The following is a 10,022-nucleotide window of genomic DNA, read 5'->3' as shown; positions in this document are numbered from 1 at the left end:
GCGCCACACCCGGCCCCGCCCCCGTCTGGGCGCTGCTGGGATGGGCGCGGAATTCCAGTTTCGGGGTCCTGAGGACCCTATGCGGTCATTAGCACGACACACACCTGCCCTGCTGGTGGGTTTCAGTGGCCTTCTGTCTGTCCTGCTGAAGGCAACGAGCTGCGCTGGAGTCCTGGCCCTGGGCCTCAGTCTCCTCACCTGCTAAAAGCCGACCATGACCCTGTCTTGCTAAGTCCTGTTGTGAGCGTTGACCTATAGGAGAGGCTCATGGACAGTGGCCCAAGACAGTGCTAAAGGACGTCCCCTGCCCACCTCCCCCATCAGACCGGCAGCCTCCCCAGGGCCAGGCTCCTCAGAAGGGGCCTCATGGTCTCCCCACCCCTCACACCCCCAGCTGGGGGTAGCCCCCAGCTTGGTAGTGGACGTGGAGAGCTGAGAAGTGAAATGCAAGCTTTGGTCTGTGCTGGTAACAGGCCGGGCCTGGCCTCTCTCGTCTGCGGTCTCAGTGGAAGACAAGGCCCATGGAGCCTGGAGGGGCTGGAGAGGGCTGACCTTGCCCTTGGTCAGCAGGGCCAAGACAAGGGCACGGGAGGCACACTGCTGGCTTGGGGGAGAGACTTAGACTGTGAAGGGCAGTTTCTGGCAGCATTCGGTGGTGGGAGCCAGGGCGATCACAAACTCCATTCCCACGTGACAGATGGGTAAATTGAGCCTCAGTCTCCCCCAGTGAGTTATTGGCAGAAGCAGAACTAGAAGCAGGAACCCTGACTCCCACTCCAGTGCACTTTCTCCATCTCCTTATCCACATTTTTGGGGTTGGTTTAAAACTACAAAACCACAGTGGTGGAGAGGGTGTGGGTCTCCCCTTTCCCAAACCCAAGCTTGTCTGTGGTCACATCAGTGACCCTCTCATCCTGCCCTAGAGGTTCCAGAGGGGACCCTGTCGGGGCAGTGTTAATCCTGTCCACCCAAAGGCTGGGCCCCTGGGCAGTCTTGGAGCCTGCTCACCCTCCCAAGAGAAAACCAGCTGATTTTGGTGTGTCTCCCCGCCCCCCTCGCCCCTTTCTACCCCACCAGGAGGGCAGTCCCAGCACACAGAGCAGAGGTGCGATTTGCTTGAGCCTTGGCTATGTCCAAAGAGGGTGAGGAGGGGTCAGCAGGCCCAGCTCCTGGCCTAAAGCCCACCTCCACTGTGTGGCTCCGAGCAAGGCCCTTCCGCTGAGCCTGTTTCTCCATCTGTAAAATGAGGCAGTGGGCTCCATGCATGTGCTGGGAGAATGGGGTGTCCCCCCTTAGTTTCCCTGTCCTACCCTCTACAGCCCCGTGCCTGGGGCATGGGGTGGCCCTGGCCTATTTTGGAGGGACCTGGAAGGGGAAGGGTCCAAGTGGTTGCATCCGCCGCCTTTGGGCCTGTTTCGTTTCCAGAAGACAAAAGAAAGGGCTCTCATTGTCTGCTAAGTATGGCAGCGGCTCCTGCCAGTGCTCCCTGCCCGCCTGGCGGAGAGGCCAGGCAGGGAAGAGTCCCAGCTCATCCATTTGGGGCCTGACAGACTGGGGGCTTGGTGACTGAAAGGCACACTTTAAAGAGGCGACCTGCCCCGTGGCTGCCCCTGATCCGGAAGGTCTTCAGAGTTAGCTTATCAGCCAGGTGTACTCTGCCTGGGCCAGGGCCGAGCTCCTCTCCCTCCAGCCCAGGCACCGGGTGGCCATGGAGCGGGGTGACTTGGTGGGGAGGGTTTTGTGAGGGAACTTAGGGTCCTAGGGAGAGGTGGCCACAGGAATATTGGCTGGCTTCCTTTTCCCAGGAGGCCACGGGGGAGTGTGTGTGTGGGACAGGGCCCCCACCTGTCACCCCGCCCGAGCATAGTCTCAGCAGCCTTGGGCTTGTGGGGAGTTGGAGCCGGGGAGGAGGCTGTCAGGCACTGGAGAGCCCCAGGAGGACCCCTGGATTCCCCGTCTCAGGGAGGGCCCCCTAAAACACCCCAACTCACTGCAGGCAGGGCAAGCCTAGGGTGGCTTGGGAGGTGAGTGTGTCCCGAGGTCCTCCATTTTGTACCCACTGTCTGTGGCTAGGAGAGGGAAGGCAGCAGGAATGCAGGCATCCTGGCCAGGTCCTGTCCCAACAGGCTGGGGTGGGAGGGCTGGGCTCCCATGAGGCCCGCATGCTCGTCAGCTCAGCTTGTAGCTAAGCAGCCTGTGCAAACAGCAGAAACACACCGAGCGGCCCCAGTGTGCGCGCACATGTGTGAGCCTGTGCTGGCCTCGAGGCTCAGGGGCTCGTTGCTTCATACCACGAACAGGAGTCTCTCTTGTTACTTTAGTGACGGTCACACGCAGGCCTGAGGGTGGGGGGTCTGCCTGCCGACACTTCTGAGCGCTTACTATTACCAGGCCCGATCCACTCATCAGCTCCTCTCATCCTGACAACCCGACAGGCACCCAGACGACCCACTTTATAGAGAGGGAGACCGAGGCTCTGAAAAGTTGCACATACCCAATGTCCCAGAGCAAGTGAGTGGTAAAGCCGACCTAGGGTTCCAACTGAGGCCTTCCGGACTCCAGAGTGCGGCTTCACCTCCAGGCATGTGTGTCATGTGTGACGTGTGTGATATGTGTGACGTGTGCGGACGTGAGCACCGACTAATGGGTGTGTGTGTAGATGTGGGCTTTCATGGTGGACCTGCATTGGTTTGTATCTGTCTAGGGATGCCTGTTTGTAGGTGTGGATACCTGTCCCAGTGGAGGTGTGTGTGAGCATGTGACACGCATTGTGTACACGTATGCATATTTGTACATGCGTGTTTGCATGTGTACGCGTGCAAGCGTACCAGCATTCATGTGTGCCCGCGTGCACATGCTGTGTGTGTGTGTGTGTGTGCATGGATGTCTGTGCATAGCTGTGCACCTGTGCGCGGTCCTCTCAAAGGCTGACCTGGCTCTCCAGCTCCCCACCTTCTTCCCAGGCTCCCGACTCAGAACATAAATCAGCACCACACAGGGTGTGTGAAGGCCATGCAGGTGGCACTGGAACCTCTGAGGATTTGAAGGAAGGGCATGTTGGAGAGGAATAGCATTGGCAGGGATGGGGTTGGATGAGAGAAAGGCAGATGGTATGAGAGGGATTAAGGCTGGGGCAGGAGCCAACCTGGGTTTTCTTCAGCCCCCCAAGCAGGGGCAGAGGACCCACTGTGGACTGGCCCAGAGAGCCCTGGTCCTGCCCTGTCTCCTCTACCCACCTCTTTCAAGCACAGCCTAGGGAACTTCTCCAGGGAGCCTACAGGAGAGTCCCAGGGCCCACAGGGCAGGTCTGTGGCCTGCCCCAACTTCTGTGTGTGCCAGGAAATCCTCCCTCAACCCCTGAGGTGATTGAGGGGGTGACAGAGGCTCTAGATGGGAATCCGCTGTGGTTCATGGATATGGGGAGAGGGCTGAGGCCAAATTCTAGCCTCAGGAACTGCACACTGCACCACACTTTTGCACGGTGCTCTACTGCTCCTGCTGGGCATGGAGGTGCAGGCGGAGCAGCGGTCAGCAGGTGGCGCGCGGGGTCCATGGATGGCAGATGGCGGGGAGAAGCATTGCATTGCAGGCAGGATGGGAATCCAGAGAGTGGGGCTGAAAGACTGGTTCCAACAGACCCACCTGCAGGTGAGGGTGGAAGTTGGGGGACGGACTTTGCAACAAGAGGGTCAGACACCCAGAGGGATAGATATACACCCCCCCCCCAATAATAGAATCACAGCCCCTTAGAGGGACCAGCGCAAAAGGACAGCTCCCTCCCCCTAAGTATTATGGGCTGTTGTTTGATGGCTCCGGTGCTCCAAATGGAGGCAGGAGGGACCACACTGGGCCTTTGTGCCTGTGAGAAGAGGGCAAGGGCTCTGGAGGCACACAGGCTTGAGATCTGATTCCAGCTCTGCCTTGGGGTGACCCTAAGCAAGCCCCTCAAGCTCTCTTGAAATGGGGGCGATGTCTGGTAGGGGCCAAGCAGAGGCATAGGCACACAGAGTGGCCGTGGAGGTGATTACAAGCTGCCAGAGCCTCCTCCACCATAAACCTGCAGTTTCTTTCTTTTAAAAAATATTTTTATTGATTTCAGAGAGAGGAAGGGAGAGGGAGAGAGAGATAGAAGCATCAATGATGAGAAAGAGTCATTGATCAGCTGCCTCCTGCATGCCCCATACTGGGGATTGAGCCCACAACCCAGGCATGTGCCCTGGCCTGGAATTGAACTGTGACTTCCCTGTGTAGGCTGGTGCTCAACCACTGAGCCACGCTGGCTGGGGAACCTGCAGTTTCTTTAACAAATAGTATTTAATGAGCACTTACTAAGTGCCAGCCCTTGTGAGGTACTGGGGAGACAGTGATGAGCCGGTCACATGGGGTGGCATCTGTCTTAAGGAGCTGGCATTCTAATGAGGGAGGAGGTGTCCAAGGGCTTGTCGAAATGAAAACTACCCCCCCACCCTTTGATTCTTTGAGATGGAAATTATGGGGTAAAAGAGACAGGCAGAAAAGGCCTTTCTCTCTTTTATTTGTCCAAGGCTGGGCTGAGAAAATTCAGGCCGTGCTGTTCTGCTCTGGCCTCTGCTTTCCATCACAGAAGTCAGATCCCGCAACTCTCCACCCCAAACCCTCCTTCTCAGTCAAAGCTGAAGTCAACACCGACCCACAATGCAGGGCTTTTGCCTTTGCTATTCCCTCTGCTTGAATGCTCGTCCCTGGGCACCCACGTGGCCTGCTCCTTCACCTCCTCCTGGGTTTTGATGAAATGTCCGCTTCTCAGTGAGACTTTCCCTGACCTTCCCAACACCCCCCTGCACGCGCCTCCTTTATTTTTCTCCATAGCTTTGATGATTGCCATCGGGCCGACTCTATCTTGTTCAATGCATTTCTTTCTTGTCCGTCTCCCCAAAAGGCTGAACTCCATGTAATCAGGGGTTTGGGCAGATTTGTTCACGTGGTGTCCCCAGAGTCTGAAGCATGCCTGGCGCACAGTAGGCGTTACTACGTATTTGTGGAGCGGATGCTGAGTGCTGGCTCTCAGGGGGCAGGTATCTTGGGGTGGGGCTGGTGGCCGGGAGGAGGCTGCAGCTGAGCCACAACTGGCACCAACCTGGCAGGGTGGGAGGATGGGGGGTGAGGAGGAGGAGGAAGCAGGAGGATTCTGGTTCTTTCTTGCTCTCTTTGGGACGGAATATGAGTGGGCATGGTAACAGCCACCAAATTCTCATGCCTTAGTTGGGACAAGGAGAGGCATGATTCTCCCCTTGAAAAAAATTAAAAACTAGCAATCAAAGGAGGAGGACATGGTCTTCTTCCCTCCCTTCCTCTTTCTTTCTTTCTTTCTTTCTTTCTTTCTTTCTTTCTTTCTTTCTTTCTCTCTCTCTCTCTCTCTCTCTCTCTCTCTCTCTCTCTTTCTTTCTTTCTTTCTTTTCCTACACCATCAATCCCATCTCTAACAATTGTTCTCTGCTTCTGAGTTTGCTTTTTCTTAAATTTCCACATATAAATGAGATCATACAGTATTTGTCGTTCTCTGATTTATTTCACTTAATGTAATACCCTCAAGGTCCATCCATGATGTTGCAAATTGCAGGATTTCCTTCTTATGGCTGAATAGTACGCCATTGTATATATATTCCGCAACTTTAAAAAAATATTTTTATTCATTTCAGAGAGGAAGGAAGAGGGAGAAAGAGATAGAAATATCAATGACGAGAGAATCATTGATCAGCTGCCTCCTGCATGCCCCCTGCTGGGGATCAAGTCTACAACCTGGGCATATGCCCTTGACTGGAATCGAACCCAGGACCCTTCAGTCCACAGGCTGACGCTCTATTCACTGAGCCAAATCAGTTAGGGCTATTCCACAACTTAAAAAAAAGCCATGTTTTTAATTGTTTTCAGAGAGAGGAAGGGAGAGGGAGAGAGAGAGATAGAAACATCAATGATGAGAGAGAAACATCAACTGGCTGCCTCTATATTCCACAATTTTTTAAACCATGCATCCATACCTAGTTATTTCCATGTCTTGGCTATTTGTAAATAATGCTGCAATTTACATTGGAGTTATCTCTTAGAGATGGTGATTTTGTTTCCTTGAGATAACTACCCAGAAGTGGAATTGCCAGATCATATGGTAGTTCTATTTTAAATTTTTTTGAGGAACCTCCATACTGTTTTCCATAGTGGCTGCACCAATTTACATTCCCACCAACAATATACAAAGGTGCCCTTTTCTTCACATCCTCACCAACAATTCTTTCTTATCTTTTTGAGAATAGCATTCTCACAGGTGTGTGGTTTTGATTTGCATTTCCCTACTAACTCGTGATGTTGAGCACCTTTTCATGTACCCGTTGGCCATCTCTGAATCTCTTTTTTTAAAAAAATATATATTTTATTGATTTTTTACAGAGAGGAAGGGAGAGGGATAGAGTTAGAAACATCAATGAGAGAGAAACATCGACCAGCTGCCTCCTGCACACCCCCTACTGGGGATGTGCCTGCAACCAAGGTACATGCCCTTGACCAGAATCGAACCTGGGACCTTTCAGTCCGCAGGCTGACGCTCTATCCACTGAGCCAAACCGGTTAGGGCCATCTCTGAATCTCTTTGGGAAAATGTCTATTCAGTTCCTCTGCCCATTGTTTTAATTGGATTTTGTCTGTTTTTGGTATTGAGTTGTATGAGTTCTTTATATAATTTGGATGTTATCTCCTTATCCGATATAAGATTCACAAATATTTTCTTCCATTTAGTACAGTGGTTCTCAACCTTCCTAATGCCGCGACCCTTTGATACAGCTCCTCATGTTGTGGTGACCCCAATTTCATTGTTACAAATTGAACATAATTAAAGCATAGTGATTAATCACAAAAACAATATGTAATTATATATGTGTTTTCCGATGGTCTTAGGCGACCCACAGGTTGAGAACCACTGATTTAGTAGGTTGCTTTTCATTTTGTTGCAGCAAATGCTTTTTAGTTTGATGCAGTCTCGCTTGTTTATTTTTGGGAGGATGTTTGTTTCTGAAAACGGGTCCCAGCAGGGGATTGGCAGGTGTTACCCACACTCCACCTGGGGCACAAGAGGCCGTCCACCTGGGCCTCCGCCTCCTCAGAACAATCTCCAGGCCTTTGCGTCCCAACTCTTCCCTGTACAGTAGAGGGAAAGCACCTTTCTCCATCCAACCCCCCTTCCCCCCTGTCCTGGAACCAGCCCCCTGGGGCCCTGGCCCCAACTCCTGGGCTTGGGTAAGACCCCTCAGCTCTAGGCTGGTTGCCCTCCCTGTTCACTAGTCTCTAGATTAATACCCCCTCCCTTTCTTTATGCTTTCAGCACCCACACTGCCCGTTCTTCACATCGAATCCCCTGTTTGAAACACCCAGCCCGGCTTCTCTCTTCCTGACTGGATCCCAACTGGTACACGAGAGAAGGAAAAAGCAACGAGACAGAGCCGGCTGCGCTGCACGCTAGGAGGAGCACAGACCGTAAGAATAAAGTAGGAAGTAAAAGTCGCGTGGAGGTCGCAGGGGCTATGGCAGATGGGCAGGTCTCTCTGAGGAGGTGACATCTGAGCTGACAAATGAGGAGCCAGAGCTGGGGGCGGGTGAGTATTCCAGGTGGGGTCAGGGTCTCTGAGGCCGGTGGGCTGTGGCTGCCCCCTCAGAGGAAGGTGCTGAGCCTGCCCCTGTGGGAGGGGGGTGGAGAGACGGCTCAACCAGCTCCGGGCGCCTCTGAGCGCCTAGTCCTCATGTTCGAGCTAAGAGTGTGGGGACCTGAGTCCTGGGTTTAGCGCTTGGACACACAGCCCCTTCTCCTCCGTTGGGGCAGGGAAGCCGGCGCGGCTCAGGCTCCTAAGAAGCGCGGGGCTTGCAAGGCTGGCAGAGGGCAGTGGCTGCCGTGGTGCAGCCGGCCTGGCGGGCACTGATCTTTCCCTAATGGAATGTGGGCGGTCAGCTTCCGCGGGGAAGGGAGGGTTGGGCCACCTGCGTACCTTTCTAGTCCTCAGCTGGCCCAGGCCTCTGAGTCTCCGAGCCCCGCCCCTTCTGGACGGGGCGGGGCGAGATGTAGGTGAGCCTGGGCAGGTGGTCCTTCCGGTAACCACGCCACTGGGATAGGGGAAAGGCTCTCACAATGAGCATGCTTGCTATTATTGTTATTTGTAAGCACTTACCTGTGCGGGGCACTGTGCCGAAGTCCTTTAATGTGCGTCGTCTCTTTAAAGCTTCCCAACCATCTATGAGGCGGGTCCTTTACCTCCTGGAGGTTGCCCAAGACCACACAGCGAGAGGCAGCAGGCTTGTTACCCAGTGGATTGAGGGGAGCCGGGAGGGGAGAGCAGGGATCGGCAGAAGCACCCATCTCACCTCTGTATTTACAGGTGAAGAAGCAGAGAGGGGGCACACCTTCCCCAAGGTCCCCTAGGAGCACTCGGCTGCTGACCACAACAGAGGGGACTTGGGTTCAACAGGGACCGTGAAGCCCTTAGCCCCTGGAAGGCAAGGACCCCACTCTCCCCTTTATTTCCTCCTCCCTCCCCCGCTGTGCCTAGCACAGGGTCCAGCATAGAGCAGGTGCCCCAAACGTCCTCATGATGGGTGAAGCTTTCATCCCTCAGCAGCTGCAAGCACCTGCCATTCATGCCTTCATTCATCTATCCAGCATTTAGTAAGCACCGACTGCATGCATGGCCCCCATGCACTGGGTGCACAGTTGAATGAAACACAGTCCCTGCACACAGATGGTTTATCTCCTGGTGGGGGCTTAGGGGTTATCGCACATTATAACACGCGCTCCCATAGTTTTCCTCCTTCTCAACTCAGGCTTTCTCAACTCAGGCTTCCTCAGCTCGTGCTTGGTGACATATAGCTCTCTGCTCTCTGGAGGCTGAGCAAATCTCCTCCCCCAGACCATTTCCATTCCCTCCTTCTTTGCCAGCCCTAACACCCCCTCTTTCCAAGCCATCTCCCTCCCCTCCTCCAGGAAGTCCTCTTGGACTAAAATCCCCAGCTGATCTGCAGGTCCCAGTGCTGAGGTCTTGAGCTCTGCCCAGGTATCTCTGGTTCTACCTGTCTCTCTATTTCTGTGAGTCTTCTCTTAGCTCCCTGCTCCCTTAGCCTCTAGAGCTGTCCAAATGCAGGGACCACTTCCCTTCTAGTTGTTTTCCTCAGGCCTAAATAAACCAGGAGCAGGGACAGGAGGGGACCCGTGCAATCAACCCCCAGCACACAGGGCCTGCCTTTGGCTCTGGCCCTGGACCCCCTTAGAGGAGGCTTTCTCTGGAGTTACTGGGGTACCAACTTGCCAGTCCTGCCCAAGAGCTCTGAGCCCTGATCGTCCATGCTGAGCTGGGGGACACAGGCTGGGCTGAGTTTTGGGGTACCTACCTGCTCAACCCCACTGCCCTTTGTGTTTGCAGGTGGGGCCTCCAGTCTCCACTTCACCTACTGCCAGGTTTGGTCATTTTTACTGCCCCTATGGCAGGCAGTCTGCAGGTAAAAAATGGTTCTGTGGAATCAAAATGCTTCCTCTTACTTGCTGGGTGACCAAAGTTACAGTGCTTGGCCCCTCTGGGCCTCAGCTAATGACACCAGTCTGCCTGTCTCACAGGTGGAGAGCAGGACCAGAGATCGAGGAGAACAACCCAAACCCAGGAAGGGCCTTACTTTTGTTGTGCTCAGAGCAGGGGCAGCACCTTGGCCAGGCGGTCACTGGATTGCTCCAGGGGGCAGGAGTGGGAAGGAGGAGGAGGAAGCTGGCACAAGGAGTGGGAATCAGACTCAGCCTTCCAGAGATCTACTCAGATCTGCCAGCAGAGAGGGGCAGGAGAGTGTCCTTCTTTAGTAGGAACATTGTGGTGGAATCCTCCCCTTCCCCCCCTTCCCTTCCCTTCCCTTCCCTTCCCATTTCCCTTCCCTTCCCCCCTTCCCTTCCCTTCCTATTTCCCTTCCCTTCCCATTTCCTTCCTTCCCCCCCTTCCCCTTTCCCTTCCCTTCCCTCCCCTTCCCTT

The sequence above is a fragment of the Myotis brandtii genome, unplaced genomic scaffold, assembly GCF_000412655.1.
Source record: "Myotis brandtii unplaced genomic scaffold, ASM41265v1 scaffold29, whole genome shotgun sequence".
In the NCBI taxonomy this organism is placed as follows: Eukaryota; Metazoa; Chordata; class Mammalia; order Chiroptera; family Vespertilionidae; genus Myotis; species Myotis brandtii.
The sequence above is the reverse complement of the archived record's forward strand: the minus strand, read 5'-3'. Positions refer to the sequence as shown.